Raw genomic sequence first — 17,826 nt, forward strand, 5'->3', positions numbered from 1 at the left:
AACTCTGTCTCCATTGTAGAAACATCATGTAAGAAAGACTACAATATATTCAGAGGTGTCTGACAGTCAATTATATGCTACATTCATGTGTGGAATGTAAGGGGAAGAAGGTAGTATTACTCATGAAATGTATCTTCTCCCATACAGATATGCCCATCAAACCAGAGAATTAATATCTTGTTGTATTGGTTTTACTCAGTACTTAGTTGTGATTTATCATTAAATTAGTAGTTGCCTCTTTTTTGAAGAGATGCCGTTATCAGAAACTGAAATAGGAAAATATCAGTAATATAAACATTAAAACGAATGATTCAGTGGAATAACTTACAGCATCTACAGGAAACTGCAAATGAAGGTGCGTTTTTATCAATGTTGGACCTATATTTGTCTTTAAAACTCCATATAGCTGAAATGTTGATTATATTGGTGGATACTATATTGTAATTTTTGTCTTCTTCAGTCATGACAGGAATGATTTTACTAAATACTTTCATTTTAGTTCAACTGAGACACATGGAAAATGAATCATTAACCCTTACAGTACCAATGTACTTTTCACAATGAGCAGCAGCGAGGCAGCCATGGAGGGTGGGGGCCAAAGGCTGGGTTCGTTGTTGCCATAAAAAAAAAAATAATAATAATAATAATTCAAATTTCTAAATTTTATTGATCATTATTAACAAAATATTGTATAAAGATCTACTGATGTGTAATAAAGGTCAAGAAACAGTAAATTTCTTTTAGCACTCTCTACAAAAATGTGTTTAGTATTTTTCAAACAATGGAAACTCTGGGTACAAATATCAGTGATATGGCAAAAGACAGGTTGCTACTTACTGTAAAGAAGACACATCAAGTTGCAGACAGGCACAATTAAAAGATGCATATACTGGTAGCTTTTGCACACAGCCTTCATCAGTAAAAGAGAGACACACACCATTCACCCACAAGAGCAAGCACACCTCACCCACACATGATCACCAACTCTAGCATCTCAGGCTCGAATGCAACTCCATGTGGGGGACGAAAGCAGCAATATGGATAGGACGGGGAAGGGGAAGGGATGGGGAGAGAAATGAACACTGTTTGGTGAAGTGTGCAACAGGTCACCAGGTGCAGCATCAGGAGGTTGTGCACAGGGAGGTGGGGAAAAAAGGAGCAAAACAGGAAAGTAGTGGGGAAAGACAGGCAGATGCATTAGCAGAAGACTGCAAATAAATAGCATGGGAGATGAGAATGAGAATAGGGGGGGGGGGTGGAAACTGTTGTCTGGAGGGTGTGGGGACAGTACGTTACCGTAGGTTGAGGTCAGGATAATTACGGGAGTGGAAAATGTGTTGTAAGAACAGCTGCCATCTGCACAGTTCAGAAAAGCTGGTGGTGGAGGGAAGGCTCGGAATGGCTCGGGTAATGAAGCAGCCATTGAAAGCAAGTGTGTTTTGTTCTGCTGCATGTTGTGACACAGGGTGGTCTACTTTGCTCTTGGCCACAGTTTGGCGGTGGCTGTTCACCCTGGTAGACAGCTGGTTGGTAGTCATACCAATATAAAAAGCTGTGCAATGATTGCAGCAGATCTGTTAAATGACATGGCTGCTTTTGCAGGTGGCCCGGCCCCTGATGGGCCTGGAATAGGAAATGCTGGATGAGTGGATTGGGCAGATTTTGCACCTAGGTCTTCCACAAGAATATTATCCTTGTGGCAAGGGGGATGTATCGGGAGTGGAATGGGGATGGACTAGGATGTTGTATAGGATGGGTGGACAATGGAACACCACTTTAGAAGGGGTGGGAAGTATCTTGTGTAGGATGCCCTCATTTAAGGGCATGATGATAGGCAATCAAAGCCCTGACAAAGGATGTGGCTCAGTTTTTCCAATCCAGGGTGGCACTGGGTGAGGAAGGGGACACTGCTTTGGGACTGGTTCTTGTAGGTGCTGGGACTGTTTGAGGGTGTGAGGGGAAATGGCATGGGATATCTGTTTGTGAACTAGGTCTGGGGAATAGTGCCTGTCTGTGAAAGCCTTGGTGAGATCATCAGCATACTGAGAAGGGAGTTTTTGACACTGCAGATACACCATTCCTGGATGTTCAGGTTCTGTAGGAGGGATTATTTTGTGTGAAAGGGATGACAGCTGCCAAAATGCAAGTACTGTTGGTAGTTGGTGGGTTTCATGTAGACAGAAGTGCAGATGGAGCCATCAGTGAGGAGGTCAACATCTAGGAAGGCGTCATGCTGGGTTGAGGCGGACCATGTGAAGTGGATGGGGGAGTTGGTGTTGAGGTTGTGAAGGAACGAAGATTGGGTGTCTTGGCACTGAGTCCAGATCAGGAAGATGTCATCAACGAACCTGAACCAAACTGGAAGTTTGGTGTTTTTGGAGGCTAGAAAGGTATCCTCTAGATGGCCCATAAAAAGGTTGACTTAGGAGGGTGCCATGTGGGTGCACATGACTGTGCCATGGATTTATTTATATACCTTCCCTTCAAATGAGAAGAAGTTATGGGTTATGGTAAAGTTAGTAAGATCTATGAGAAATGAAGTAGTGGGTTTGGAGTCTGAAGGATGTTGGGAATGGTAATGTTCAATAGTGGTAAGAGCATGGGCATTATGAATGCTGGTGTGTAGGAAGTTGGCGTCAACATTGAGGTAAAGGGATGGGGATGGTGGAGAGTCATGAAGTAAGCGGTTGGTGTCTGAAGTGGAAGGCTAGATTACAGGGAATTGGTTGGAGGTGTTGGTCAATGAGGACCAAAATTCTTTGAGTAGGGGGCACAATAACCAGCCACAATGGGGTGTCTAGGATTGTTGGGTTTGTCGATTTTGGGGAGCATGAAGAAGGCAGGTGTGTGATGTGTCATAGGGATGAGGATGGAAATTGATTCAGGGGAGATGTTCTGGGAAGGGACAGTGATTGGTGTTTATATTGGACTTGTGGGATGGGTTCACTCTAGCAGAGTTTATAGGTGGAGGATTCAGATAACTGGCAGAGGCCTTCTGCCAGGTAGTCACTATGATTCATAACAATAGTGGTGGAACCTTAGTCTGCAGGCAGGATGATAAGGTCAGGATTTGTTTTGAGGCTATGTATGGCTATTCTTTCTTCTGATGAAGGGACCTCCAGAAGGATGGTGACACTAAGTTGGAGGTAAGGAATTCCTGGAAGGTGACCAGCAGGTGGTTAGGTAGGAGTGGGGGGGGGGGGGGGGGGGGGGAGGATCATGGTTGGACAGTGATACAAACTGGAAGATGCAGGTTTCAAATACTGCAATTAGGGTGGTTTCTTGTTTGGAGGGATTGGTGGTAAAGAAGTGCTTCCACTACAGGGGTCAGGAAAAGGAGAGCAGGTCTTTGACAAATTCAGCATAGTTAAATTTGGGTGTAGGACTAAAGGTGAGGCCTTTAGATAGGACTGAAACTTAATGTGCAGCTGAGGGTTTTGGTGGAAAGGTTAGCACCACTGTTACAGGAATGTTTTGGCTCTGGATTTCTTGAAGAGTTGGTAGGGGGTTTGGGGGGATGTGACAAGTTGAAAAGGTCAGCTAGGTAGGGTTTAGCTGCTATGAGGGGTGGATGAGAAAAAATTCTGTGGGTATGATAATGGTCAGATAGTGGAGCTCCAAGATGGCAGTGGGATGTCATCAGGTTAGGTAACTTATGGAGGAACTGTCTGGAATGCTCCTCCAGTTGCTGGAGAGCACAGGATTCAATTTCAGAGATCTGATGTATGGACTAGGGATTGCAGAGTAGTAGTATCTCGTAGAGGGAGAAGAGGTGGTTCTGGCATTTTATGGCATGGAGATGTGTTTTTGTAATACCATGTTTGTGAGGGCCAGGGATTGGCAGAATCTGAAAATTTGTAGGTCGTTGTGAAATGAACTGGTGCAGAAAGATGGAGTAAGGATCCATTGTGGCATGAATGGTGTAAAGAAAATGGGAATGATGCAGAAATTGGCAAAATAGGTGTTGATGGTTGCGAGAGGAGCTGTATAACCAAAAAGACATGTAAAAATGAGTGAAAAATACGTAAATGCAAGCAGCAACATGAACAGATACGCAAAGATACACTAGACTCTCACTAATCCAGCCCTCACTGGTCCAGCCTCTCAGTAATCCAACGTACATCCAAAAACATATGCACAACAAATTATCATGCACAACAATGCTTAGTTAAACAATGTTTTATATACTGTATTTGAAATTGTAGCTTTCTTTACAGATCGGGATCATGTCTTCTAAAAGGAAACACGTTACGCAAGACCTCAAGCAGTAACTTGAAATTTTAGATAAATTAAATCAAGGTTCTTCACAGAAAGCCATTGCTGCTGAGTTCATTGTTGGACGAGCAACTATTTATGACATCAAAAAGAAAGAAGGTGTTATTCACCATTACTCAACACAAATGGATAGTGAGTTGGGAAAACAGGAAATTATGCAAAAGAGTGAGAATGTAGAACTGGACGTAGCTGTTTATGAAGAAGAGGACACAGGAGGAGAGAGCATGAAGATTTCTCACACTGCTGTTGCTGAAGTGCTGAGGTCTTCCTGGAGTACATCATGCAACAACCAGATAAATGCAGTACCAATGTACTGCTTATAAAGCAGCTGCATGATAATGCATGGCACCATCTCATTATCATCATTGTGACAGTTAAAAATTGGGGACATGTTTCATAGTAAGTGATACGACTGTATAATTATGTACAGTATACACTCTAGGACTAAGTTTTCTTTGAAAATTAATGTATTTTTGGATCTAATAAAGTATATCCTCTGTGTTTTAAAATTGTATCCTTCAGTTTAAACAGTACAGTACACTATATCCCCTATGTTTCCAAAAATTAAATAAAAATGAAATAAATGAATAAAATAAATTTCAGACACTCAGTAATCCAGCACTTTCACTAATCCAGCACCCATATGTGCCAGGAATGTCCGCATTAGCGAGAGTCTAGCGTAGAAATACGTTAAAATGCATTAACCCATGTAAAAATACTCATAAATATGTTAAAAACGTACAGAAACGTGATGAGAAGGGACGATGAGGAATGGGAGTGCGTGTGTGTTATGATAAGCGAAGAGAAAGGGAGGGGATGGGTTAGATTGAGGTTCAGAAGTTCTTGTGGCATGGGCAGGTCGAGAAAATGGGCAGGTGCAGAAAACAAAACGCTAAAGTACGTCAGGATGAGTGATGTAGTAGATCGATAGGAATGAATACAATTATGACTGTTGGTGGATAGAATCTGGGGCATTTGATGTGCATCAACAATGTGCGTGGTCACAAAGTCTGTGTTGGGCATCAATGATCATTGATACAGTTTTGTTCAGAAGTAGATACCGTTTGGAAGGTGGTGAATAAACACAGAAAGAAGAGTCCTTCGTTGCTTTTGACTGGTTTTCATGCCAATACAACAGACATCTTCCCCTTCCTTCTTCAGCTTCCTTTGCAGCAAACTTCTGCTTGACATGCCATCTGAGAATACTTCCCATGGTTGAAACCATGCATTTCTGGAGTTCTCTAATATTCATATTCATATATTCATAGTCCTTTCTTCAATGTAAGGTTTCAAGAGCTGTAGTTCCAATTCTTGAAGAAAAAGCCATTGCTTATTAGATTTTGTCTTATTCGTGTCTGGGAAGTTTAGTAGACACAATGGATAACCATTTAACACTGCTATGTCCACAAGACTACAGAAAATTGATTGTGGCCACCTTCTTGTAGCATCCTCAGTCGAAAATTTAGTCGCCACTTGATTGATTGTGCCAACACTGCCTTTCGTCTCATTATAATATAAATTTATGACTGTTTTATTCTTAGTGTCAGTTGGTGAAACAATTGCAGTGCCATAATGTTGAGTCAGCAGCATCAGAAGGTTTTTTTTCCATGGGGGAACAGTTGTGATTGGGGTATTTCCAGTACTAGAATCACTGAAAGCACATTTACTGGAATATAATTCTCATCTTGATGTGTTTCAGTTCTTGGGCTATGTGCTTCCTACTTGCTTGTAATGATTCCATGAGAGCTAGCTTGTGATTCCTCCACAAATCTTTGGCCAAATCAACTGAAGTGTAATAATATCTGTGGTGACACTGCACACTGTATTATATATAGGAACAACCAGGCATTTGATAACAGCTGCTGCTGAATTTGATTGTTTTGGCCTATCATTTATCTTCCCTGCATATGGCTCCAAGCTGAGAACATATTTCGTTTTAGAGTCTTTGAGCATTTGTATAAGTATACTACAAAGGTCTGTTCAAAAAATTCCAGAACATTTGTACTTTCATGCCAATAGTGTGTTGGAGCAAAACATGGTTGGGATCCCTGCTTACTCATGTGTTTAATGCATAACTGCCAGCAGAAGTTTCATTGTTGTACGTAGTTTAGTTATGGTTCATTGCTGTATTGAGCAGAACATTGTGTCACACAGTTTGCGAATTTCAAGATTGCAATGTTTAAGGAACAATGCAACTGCATTAAATTTTGCATGAAACTGAAGAAAACCTTTACAGACACACACCAAATGATGCAGGAAGCCCATGGTGGTGAGTGCTTAAGCCACACTTGTTGTTAGAAATGATTCACACAGTTCAAAAATGGCCAGATAGAAGTTAAAGGTGACCCCCATTCAGGATGCCCTTCAATGTCTACTAATGACGCTCTTGTCAGAAATGTCAACAAAATCATGTGTGCCAATGAAAGACTGATTTCCCAAGAGATTGCTGATGAATGTAACATTTTAGTTGGATCATGGCATGAAATCCTGATACAGCATCTTGGAATGCATCATGTTTCCACCAAGCTCATACCATGCCTCATGAATCAAGACCAGAAAGGCCTTCACCTCGCAGTCTGTGAAGAGCTTTTGGACTTTGTAAATGGGAATGAGATGTTCCTTAAGAGAACCATAACTGGTGATGAAACATGAATCTACAGTTATGATGCTGAGACCACAGTTCAGGCTTCACAATGCATTGGGAAAGACTCTCCAAGACCAAGAGAGCTGATCAGGTCAGGTCAAATGTCAAAGTTATGCTGGTAGTTTTCTTTGACATTGAATGCTTAGTTCATCATGAACTCATGCCACAGGGACAAGCTGTTACTTGTGGTATAATCAGGACATTCTGTGATGCCTGCGAGAAAATATGAAAAGGAACCAGCCTGAAATGTGGCGAAACAATTCATGGCTCTTGCATCATGATAATGCACCTGCACATTCATCTTTGTTGGTGCGTGGCAATTGCACAAAAAACGAAATCACTGTGCTCCTTCATCCTCTGTACTCTCCAGACATGGCCCCTGTGGACTTTTTTTATTTCCAGAGTTGAAAAACTTGTTGAAAGGACAAAAATTTGCAACGATAGTCATGATAACAGAAAATTCACAGATGGCACTTTGCGCGATCCAGCAAGAGGTATACCAAGACTGCTTCTGGGAGTGAAATGGCATTGGGAGTGGTGTATCAACTGTGGAGGAGAGTATGTCAAAGGGTAACATGAACAATAAGTAAAATATGGCGTAGAAAAATTTTGTGGACAAACTCGCACTTCGCATGTTTTGCCTCATGAAGACCTTGGAGGGACACCTGACAAGGTATGATCACAACATTTCATTAATAACAGTGTGTATCCCAGGAGAATTATAACTTGGCAGTAATTCACTCATTTTATCAAATACTTCTCATATTGCAGCAAACTTGTCAGTTAAACTGTCAGTGAGAGTGCATCGCTAGTTCCTGCTACTACTAAGGCGAGTGCACCGTTCACTTTTTACATATTATTATGAGCTTCAAACAGGAGGAGTGCAGTAATGGACAGGAACTGTAATCACTGTGTACAGATGCGAGCTGAGCTGGTGACCCTTCACTCACAGCTTCAGGCTGCGTTGGCTTCCGTCACACAGCTTGAGGCTGCTGCCAGGGGGCGTCACTGTGGGGGATGGGATGCGGGGATGCAAGAGATGTCGAGCACATCCCACGTGTCCTCCGATCAGTCCACTGCTGTGACCTCCCCAGGTACTGCCTGCACTGAGGTTGACCCCTCACCCATTGTCGAGTGGGAGATCATTCCAAAGTCTGGCAGGCAGCGAATAACTTTCCGTTGGGCCGATCGTAGGGCCTCCCCGGTTCGTTTGACAAACAGGTTTCAGGCGTTATCTGTTGCTGACAATGTCTCTGAGCTGGATGCAGTTGTTCACCCCGTTCCAGAGGAAGCTTCTCAGCCCACAAGGTCTCGGCATTCACAGGGGGTGGGTTTGCTGGTAGTTGGGAGCTCCAACGTTAGGCGCATAATGGGGCCCCTTAGGAACCTGGCTGCCAAGCAGGGGATGGAAGCCAGTGTGCACTCTGTGTGCATTCTGGGGGGAGTCATTCTGGATGTGGAAAGGGTGCTTCCAGATGCCATGAATAGTACAGGGTGCAGCCAACTGCAGGTGGTGGCTCATGTCGGTACCAATGACGTGTGTTGCTTTGGATTGGAGCAGATTCTGTCTGGTTTCAGGTGGCTAGCGGAAATAGTAAAGACTGCCAGTCTTGCTTCTGAGATTACGGCGGAGCTCACCATCTGCAACATCGTCGATAGATCCGACTGTGGTCCTTTGGCACAGAGCCGAGTCGAGGGTCTGAATCAGAGGCTCAGGTGGTTCTGTGACCATGTAGGCACTTGCGCCATTGGGTGGTGGGTTTCTGGGTTCCGCTTAATAGGTCAGGAGTCCACTACACACAGGGGATGGCTACACGGGTAGCGAGGGCTGTGTGGAAGATACTGGGCGATTTTTTAGGTTAGAGGGTCTCAGGGAACCACAGAAGGGGCATCCGTCAGAAAGTGGGCAGGTAAAACACAGTAAGGTAGTTGTAGAAACGATTGGTATTTTAATTGTAAATTGTCGTAGCTGTGTTGGGAAAGAACCAGAGCTCCAAGCCCTAATAGAAAGCACTGAAGCTCAAATAGTTGTAGGTACAGAGAGCTGGCTAAAGCCAGAAATAAGTTCAGCAGAAATTTTTTTCAAACAATCTAACAGTGTTCAGAAAGGCTAGACTAAATACAGTTGGTGGTGGAGTATTTATTGCTGTCAGAGGTAGTTTCCCTTGTAGCGAAAATGAAGTAGAAAGTTCATGTGAAATAGTATCAGTAGAGGTTATTCCTGACAATCAGACTAAACTATTAAATGGATCATTTTAACAACTCCCCGACTCTGAAGACATAGTAGCTGAACAGTTCAAAGAAAACGAGTCTCATTTCAGATAAGTACCTCGCTCATATAATTATAGCCGGTGGTGACTTCAATCTACACTCGATATGCTGGAGAAATTATGCATTTAAAGTCAGTGGCAGGCATAAAACATCACCCGAAATTGTACTGAATGCTTTCTCAGAAAATTATTTTGAACAACTAGTTCATGAGCCCACTCGAAGCATAAACGGTTGCAAAAGCATACTTGACCTTTTAGCAACAAATAATCCTGGACAAATAGTGAGTGTTGTGACGAATATGGGGATTAGTGACCAGAAGGCAGTTGCTGCTAGGCTGAATACCATAACACCTACAACCATCAAAAAGAAATGCAAAGTATATCTATTTAAAAAAGCTGATAAAAATGCTTGTACCGCCTTTTTAAGAGACAATCTTCACTCCTTCTGATCTGATCATGTAAGTGTAGAAAAGTTGTGGAACGTTTTCAAAGAGATAGTATCAACAGCAATTGAGAGATATATACCACATAAATTAATAAATGGGGGTACTGATCCCCCATGGTACACAAAATGGGTCAGATCGTTGTTGCAGAAGCAACGAAAATAGCATGCCAAATTTAAAAAAACGCAAAATCTCCAAGATTGGCAAAGTTTTACAGAAGTTCAAAATATGTCGTGTACTTCAATGTGAGATGCTTTTAATAATTTCCACAATGAAATTCTGTCTCAAAATCTGACAGAAAACCCAAAGAGATTCTGGTCATACATAAAGCACACCACTGGCAACCTCCACTGCATGATAACAACAGTGAAGTCACTGATGACAGTGCCACTACAGCAGAGTTATTAAACACGGTTTTCCAAAACTCCTTCACCAAAGAAGATGAAGTAAATATTCCTGAATTCCAATCAAGAACAACTGCCAAGATGAGAAACATAGAAGTAGATATCCTTGGTGTAACAAAGCAGCTTAAATCACTTAATGAAGGCAAGGCCTCTGGTCCAGATTGTATACCAGTCAGGTTCCTCTCAGAGTATGCTGACAAAATAGCTCCATATTTAGCAATTATATACAACCACTCACTCACAGAAAGATATGTACCTAAAGACTGGAAAATTGCTCAAGTCACACCAGTACCCAAAAAGGGAAGTAGGAGTAATCCGCTGAATTACAGGCCTATATCACTAACATCGATTTGCAGTAGGATTTTAGAACATATTTTGTATTCAAACATTATGAAGCACCTCGAAGAAAATGATTTATTGACATATAGTCAGCCAGGATTCAGAAAATATCGTTCTAGTGAAACACAACTAGCTCTTTATACTCATGAACTAATAAGTGCTATTGACATCGGATGTCAAATTGATTCCATATTTTTAGATTTCCAGAAGGCTTTTGACACCATTCCTCACAAGTGTCCTCTAATCAAACTGCGTGCCTATGGAGTATCACCTCAGTTGTGCAACTGGATTTGTGGTTTCCTGTCAGAAAGTTCACAGTTCGTAGTAATAGATGGAAAGTAATTGAGTAAAACAGAAGTAATGTCCGGCGTTCCCCAAGGATGTGTTATAGGCCCTCCATTGTTCCTGATGAACCCATGAACCATGGACCTTGCGTTGGTGGGGAGGCTTGCATGCTTCAAGGATACAGATAGCCATACCGTAGGTCCGTAGGTGCAACAACAACAGAGGGGTATCTGTTGAGAGGCCAGACAAATGTGAGGTTCCTGAAGAGGGGCAGCAGCCTTTTCAGTAGTTGCAGGGCAACAGTCTGGATGATTGACTGATCTGGCCTTGTAACACTAACCACAACAGCCTTGCTGTGCTGGTACTGCAAATGGCTGAAAGCAAGGGGAAACTACAGCCATAATTTTTCCCAAGGGCACGCAGCTTTACTGTATGGTTAAATGACGATGGCATCCTCTTGGGTAAAATATTCCGGAGATAAAACAGTCCCCCATTCGGATCTCCGGGTGGGGACTGCTCAAGAGGACATCATTATCAGGAGAAAGAAAACTGGTGTTCTACGGATCGGAACATGGAATGTCAGATCCCTTAATCCAGCAGGTAGGTTAGAAAATTTAAAAAGGGAAATGGATAGGTTAAAGTTAGATATAGTGGGAATTAGTGAAGTTCGATGGCAGGAGGAACAAGACTTTTGGTCAGGTGAATACCGGGTTATAAATACAAAATCAAATAGGGGTAATGCAGGAGTAGGTTTAATAATGAATAAAAAAATAAGAGTGCGGGTAAGCTACTACAAACAGCATAGTGAACGTATTATTGTGGCCAAGATAGACATGAAGCCCACACCTACAACAGCAGTACAAGTTTATATGGGAACTAGCTCTGCAGATGACGAAGAAATTGAAGAAAAGTATGATGAGATAAAAGAAATTATTCAGGTAGTGAAGGGAGACGAAAATGTAATATTCATGGGTGACGAATTCGAGAGTAGGAAAAGGGAGAGAAGGAAACATAGCAGGTGAATATGGATTGGGGGTAAGAAATGAAACAGGAAGCCATCTGATAGAATTTTGCACAGAGCATAAATTAATCATAGCTAACACTTGGTTCAAGAATCATAAAAGGAAGTTGTATACATGGAAGAATCCTGGAGATACTAAAAGGTATAAGATAGATTATATAATAGTAAGAGACAGATTTAGGAACCAGGTTTTAAATTGTAAGACATTTCCAGGGGCAGATGTGGACTCTGACCACCATCTATTGGCTATGAACTGTAGATTAAAACTGAAGAAACCGCAAAAAGGTGGGAATTTAAGGAGATGGGACCTGGATAAACTGACTAAACCAGAGGTTGTACAGAGTTTCAGGGAGAGCATAAGGGAACAATTGACAGGAATCGGGGAAAGAAATACAGTAGAAGAAGAATGGGTAGATCTGAGGGATGAAGTAGTGAAGGCAGCAGAGGATCAAGTAGGTAAAAAGATGAGGGCTAGTAGAAATCCTTGTGTAACAGAAGAAATATTGAATTTAATTGAGGAAAGAAGAAAATATAAAAATGCAGTAAATGGAGCACGCAAAAAGGAATACAAACGTCTCAAAAATGAAATCGACAGGAAGTGCAAAATGGCTAAGCAGGCATGGCTAGAGGAAAAATGTAAGGATGTAGAGGCTTGTCTCACTAGGGATAAGATAGATACTGCCTATAGGAAAATTAAAGAGAATTTTGGAGAAAAGAGAGCCAATTGTATGAATATCAAGAGCTCAGATGGAAACCCAGTTCTAAGCAAAGAAGGGAAAGCAGAAAGGTGGAAGGAGTATATAGGAGGTCTATACAAGGGTGATGTACGTGAGGACAATATTATGGAAATGGAAGAGGCTGTAGATGAAGATGAAATGGGAGATATGATACTGTGTGAAGAGTTTGACAGAGCACTGAAAGACCTGAGTCGAAACAAGGCCCCGGGAGTAGACAACATTCCATTAGAACTACTGACGGCCTTGGGAGAGCCAGTCCAGACAAAACTCTACCATCTGGTGAGCAAGATGTACAAGACAGGTGAAATACCCTTAGACTTCAAGAAGAATATAATAATTCCAATCCCAAAGAAAGCAGGTGTTGACAGATGTGAAAATTACCGCACTATCAGTTTAATAAGTCACAGCTGCAATATACTAATGCGAATTCTTTACAGATGAATGGAAAAACTGGTAGAAGCTGACCTCGAGGAAGATCAGTTTGGATTCCGTAGAAATGTTGGAACACGTGAGGCAATACTGACCCTACGACATAACTTAGAAGAAAGATTAAGGAAAGGCAAACCTACGTTTCTAGCATTTGTAGACTTACAGAAAGCTTATGACAATGTTGACTGGAATACTCTCTTTCAAATTCTTGGCAGGGGTAAAATACAGGGAGCGAAAGGCTATTTACAATTTGTATAGAAACAAAATGGCAGTTATAAGAGTTGAGGGGCATGAAAGGGAAGCAGTGGTTGGGAAGGGAGTGAGACAGGGTTGTAGCCTCCCCCCGATGTTATTCAATCTGTATATTGAGCAAGCAGTGAAGGAAACAAAAGAAAAATTCAGAGTGGGTATTAAAATCCATGGAGAAGAAATAAAAACTTTGAGGTTCGCCAATGACACTGTAATTCTGTCAGAGACAGCAAAGGACTTAGAAGAGCAGTTGAACGGAATGGATAGTGTCTTGAAAGGAGGATATAAGACGAACATCAACAAAAGCAAAATGAGGATAATGGAATGTAGTCGAATTAAGTTGGGTGATGCTGAGGGAATTAGATTAGGAAATGAGACCCTTAAAGTAGTAAAGAAGTTTTGCTATTTGGGGAGCAAAATAACTGATGATGGTCGAAGTAGAGAGGATATAAAATGTAGACTGGCAATGGCAAGGAAAGCGTTTCTGACGAAGAGAAATTTGTTAACATCGAGTATAGATTTAAGTGTCAGGAAGTCGTTTCTGAAAGTATTTGTATGGAGTGTAGCCATGTATGGAAGTGAAACATGGACGATAAATAGTTTAGACAAGAAGAGAATAGAAGCTTTCTAAATGTGGTGCTACAGAAGAATGCCGAAGATTAGGTGGGTAGATCACATAACTAATGAGGAGGTGTTGAATAGGGTTGGAGAGCAGAGAAGTTTGTGGCACAACTTGACTTGAAGAAGGGATCGGTAGGTAGGACATGTTCTGAGGCATCAAGGGATCATAAATTTAGCATTGGAGGGCAGCATGGAGGGTAAAAATCGTAGAGGGAGATCAAGAGATGAATACACTAAGCAGATTCAGAAGGATATAGGTTGCAGTAGGTACTGGGAGATGAAGGAGCTTGCACAGGATAGAGTAGCATGGAGAGCTGCATCAAACCAGTCTGAGAACTGAAGACCACAACAACAACTACAACATTGTTCCTGATCTATATTAACGACATAGGAGACAACTGAGTAGCTGTCTTAGATTGTTTGCAGATGATTCTGTCATTTACCATCTTGTAACAGATGATCAAATCGACTTGCAAAATAAGATATCTGTATGTTGTGAAAAGTGGCAATTGACCCTGAAATTCACATGCGTACTAAAAGAAATCAGCTAAATTTCAACTACATGATAAGTCACACAAATCTGTGGGCTGTAAATTCAACAAAATACTTAGGGATTACAATTACAAATAACCTAAATTGGAACAATCACATAGATAATATTGTGGGTAGAGCAAACCAAAGACTGCGATTAATTGGCGGAACACTTATAAGATGCAACAGGTCTACCAAAGAGACTGCTTACACTATGCTTGTCCACCCTATTTTGGAGTACTGCTGTGCGGTGTGGGATCTGCATCAGGTGGGACTGACGGATGACATCAAAAAAGTACTTCGAAGGGCAGCTTGTTTTGTATTATCATGAAATAGGGGAGATAGTGTCACAGACATGATACGTGGTTTGGAGTGGTAATAGTTAAAACAAAGGCATTTTCCGTTGCGATGGGATCTTCTCATGAAATTTCAATCACCAATTTTCTCCTCCGATTACGAAAACATTCTGTTGGCACCCAACTACATAGTGAGAAATGATCATCACGATAAAGTAAGACAGATCAGGGCTCGCACGGAAAAATTTAAGTGCTCGTTTTTCCCGTGTGCCACTCAAGAGTGGAATAGTGAGAGACACCATGAAGGTGGTTCACTGAACCCTCTGCCAGGCACTTTATTGTGAATAGCAGAGTAATCAGGTAGATGTAGATGTAGATGTTCGCTGTGCTCATTTTGCATCTCTTCATCATTAAATCTTACTATTGTAGTAATCTGACAGAATCTAATTCCATTCATATAAACACTATAAACAAAACTTCCTAAATTGTTGGATCATATACCAAGAATATGTGACTTATTGTCACCCTCCTTCCCCACAATTATAAGTAGCCCTATGCATGCCATGAATTAAAGTCAGTCTGCTTTGGGTAAATTCTGCCTCAATGCTTCTTCACTGGTATGCTTTAATATGATGTTAACAATTTCTGGAGAAAAAAATCTTTTCAAATTATTCCCTTGTTGTCCTACTTTACCTTCATTTCTCAGGTCTTCTCGCTCTTTCTCTATGTTTTGTGCTAATTGCTTTGTGATACAAGGAGGGTTGGACATAAAAGCTTTTCAGTGATTGTAAAATACTTATCACTGACGTCACCAGCTGTGTCTTCATCTGCTGCAGGCCAGAGTTGTCTTCAGAGTCCGTTTGTACACCATCACTGTCTACATCCCCGTGCACAACACATTCCTCTTCAGTTTCTGTCACCACTTCATCTCTATCACCAAATTCAATTTCGGAATCTGTAGATTCTTCTAAAATGTCTGATACTTCTCTCACAGTAAAAGAACGATAGTACATTTTCAATCACAGTAGCCACATAGAAAAATTCAATGTTCAGAGGGTCTACACCACTGAAATGTTGTAATTTATGTAATAAGACATTCATTGTCATGTCACATCTAGCACTAAGAAGGTAGACTTAATGACAACTGCCATTAGACTTAAAATAACAGATTAAGTTTAGCTGATAAAATTTATATATTTTTTTGGTACAGGAAATAATAAAAAGCCACATATATTTTTGTCAGAATGTTAGAATATGAAATACCAATGTAAATTACAATGTTTACAAAAGGTGGGCACACAGTACACCCCCTTGGTACTGCAAGGGTTAACATACATAAGAGTAGGTATGCAAATAGGGAATTGAGCAGATTAATGCTTGTTTTATTTTCTTCTTTCTGCACAAGTTTAAGATTTTTTTTTAGATTTCAGTGCCAGTCATGTTTTGTCTTCATAGAGAGGCCTTGGTGGATAGGAATTATTTAATACTTACAAGATAAATTTTTGTCAATGAAGCACATTAAAAGGAGAAGCTATATCTTGATATCAGTGTTAATATTTCTAGGTTTCAGGGGTATTTCATGCACTAGTACCAGGGAAAGACATAACTCAGAATTCAGACTACTCTATCCTGGGTGATGCAACCCCATAGATTACCTACAACCAAGCAATATGAACACATGTAAGATAAATGGCAGAGTCTTTTGAACAAATTAAGAATAGGAAGGGACCTCTTTCATTTTGTGACCATGCAAAGTCCAGATACTTACACGATGAAATTATTGAACTATGTGGGAAAAAAATGTAAATCAATTACAAACTATGGCATACACACACTTTATTCAACATGTAAATCTCGCTACAGATATTCAGATTTAGGTTATGACATGTTCAACATGCCTGCCATTACTGACGATGATGTGGTGCAGACAAATAGTGAAATTCTAGAAGACCCACTGAAGAGTCAGAACATTGATGCTGCTGATGACCTCCTGAATGGCTGTTTTCAGCTCAGAAATGATTTAGGGGTTATTGCTGTACACCTTGTCTTTAATATAGCCCCACAAACAGGAGTCATATGTGTTCAGATCCAGAAAACAGCAAAGCTTGTTGAATGTTAACATGCTACTGTTGTGAGCCATCTACAGAAAGAGGTAGAAGGATTGTGAAACTACCACTAAGCACTAAATGGCTGGACATCCACAACTCTTCACAGAACATGGGGTTTGGAGTCTTGTCTGCTCTGTAAAGTAGGTACATGATGATCTGTGGCATCTCTGCCAGAAAATCACAATGACGATGCACATACAAGTGTTTTGGAGCACACCATTCATTGTACATTGTTGAACATGGAGCTCTGCAGCAGACCACCCCTACATGTTCACATTTTGATCCAACAACATTGTCAATTACAATTGCAGTTCACATGGGACATCTGAATATGACAGTTGATTAATGGAAAAATGTCAGCTCTTCAGGTGAATCACATTTTTGCTACACTAGGTTGAAGGTCATTTCTCCAAATGCCATAATCGAGGTAAACAGTGGCTCGGAACATGCAGCATACCACAGATGCTGGCTGGTGGGAGCAATATTATGCTGTGGGAGACATTCCCACATGCTTGCATGGGATCCGTGGTAGTAATTGAAGACATGCTGACATCTACGAACCACCTGTATCCCCTCATGCTTGTTGTCTTCCCTGACAGTGAAATCATCTTTCAGCAGTCCATGTCTTGAAGCCAGAACCATGCTGCAAAGGTTTGAGGAGCATTACAGTGAACTCATGTCGACGTTCAGCTACTAAACTCACCTGATGTAAAACTTATGAAATTCATATGGGTCACTATCTGGCACCATCTCTGCATACGCAAATCAGCAGCCCATTATTTATATGAATTACGTGACCTGTATGTAGACATCTAATGCCACATACCTCTACAAACCTACCAACAAACTGTTGGATCTCTAATACACAGAATCAGTGATGTATTTTGCTTCAATGATGGACAAACAAGCCATTAAGCATGGAGTCATAATGTTTTGGCTCATCATTGTACATGGGAGGAAGTAATATGTTGCCCAACTCTTCTTGGTATTTCAACTCATGCAATTTCAACCTCTCCATGATGCAGATCACAGACTCTCAGTATCTACCTTTGGAATTTGTTGCGTTACTGCATTATGCTTTTTCATTTACTAGATGATCGATTGGTGAAATGTGCTGCTCTCCACTGTGTCTTGTCAATATCTTCCATGAATCCAACCTGGTAAGTGTACCAAA

General features: G+C 41.1%; 1 protein-coding gene across 1 annotated transcript in view; it reads right to left on the reverse strand.

Annotated features, from left to right (window-relative positions):
- The window catches only part of LOC126458476 (serpin B6-like), a 238,280-nt gene that overhangs the window by 157,846 nt on the left and 62,608 nt on the right, over positions 1-17,826 (reverse strand). The window lies entirely within an intron of this gene.

This window comes from Schistocerca serialis, chromosome 2, assembly GCF_023864345.2.
Source record: "Schistocerca serialis cubense isolate TAMUIC-IGC-003099 chromosome 2, iqSchSeri2.2, whole genome shotgun sequence".
Taxonomy (NCBI): domain Eukaryota; kingdom Metazoa; phylum Arthropoda; class Insecta; order Orthoptera; family Acrididae; genus Schistocerca; species Schistocerca serialis.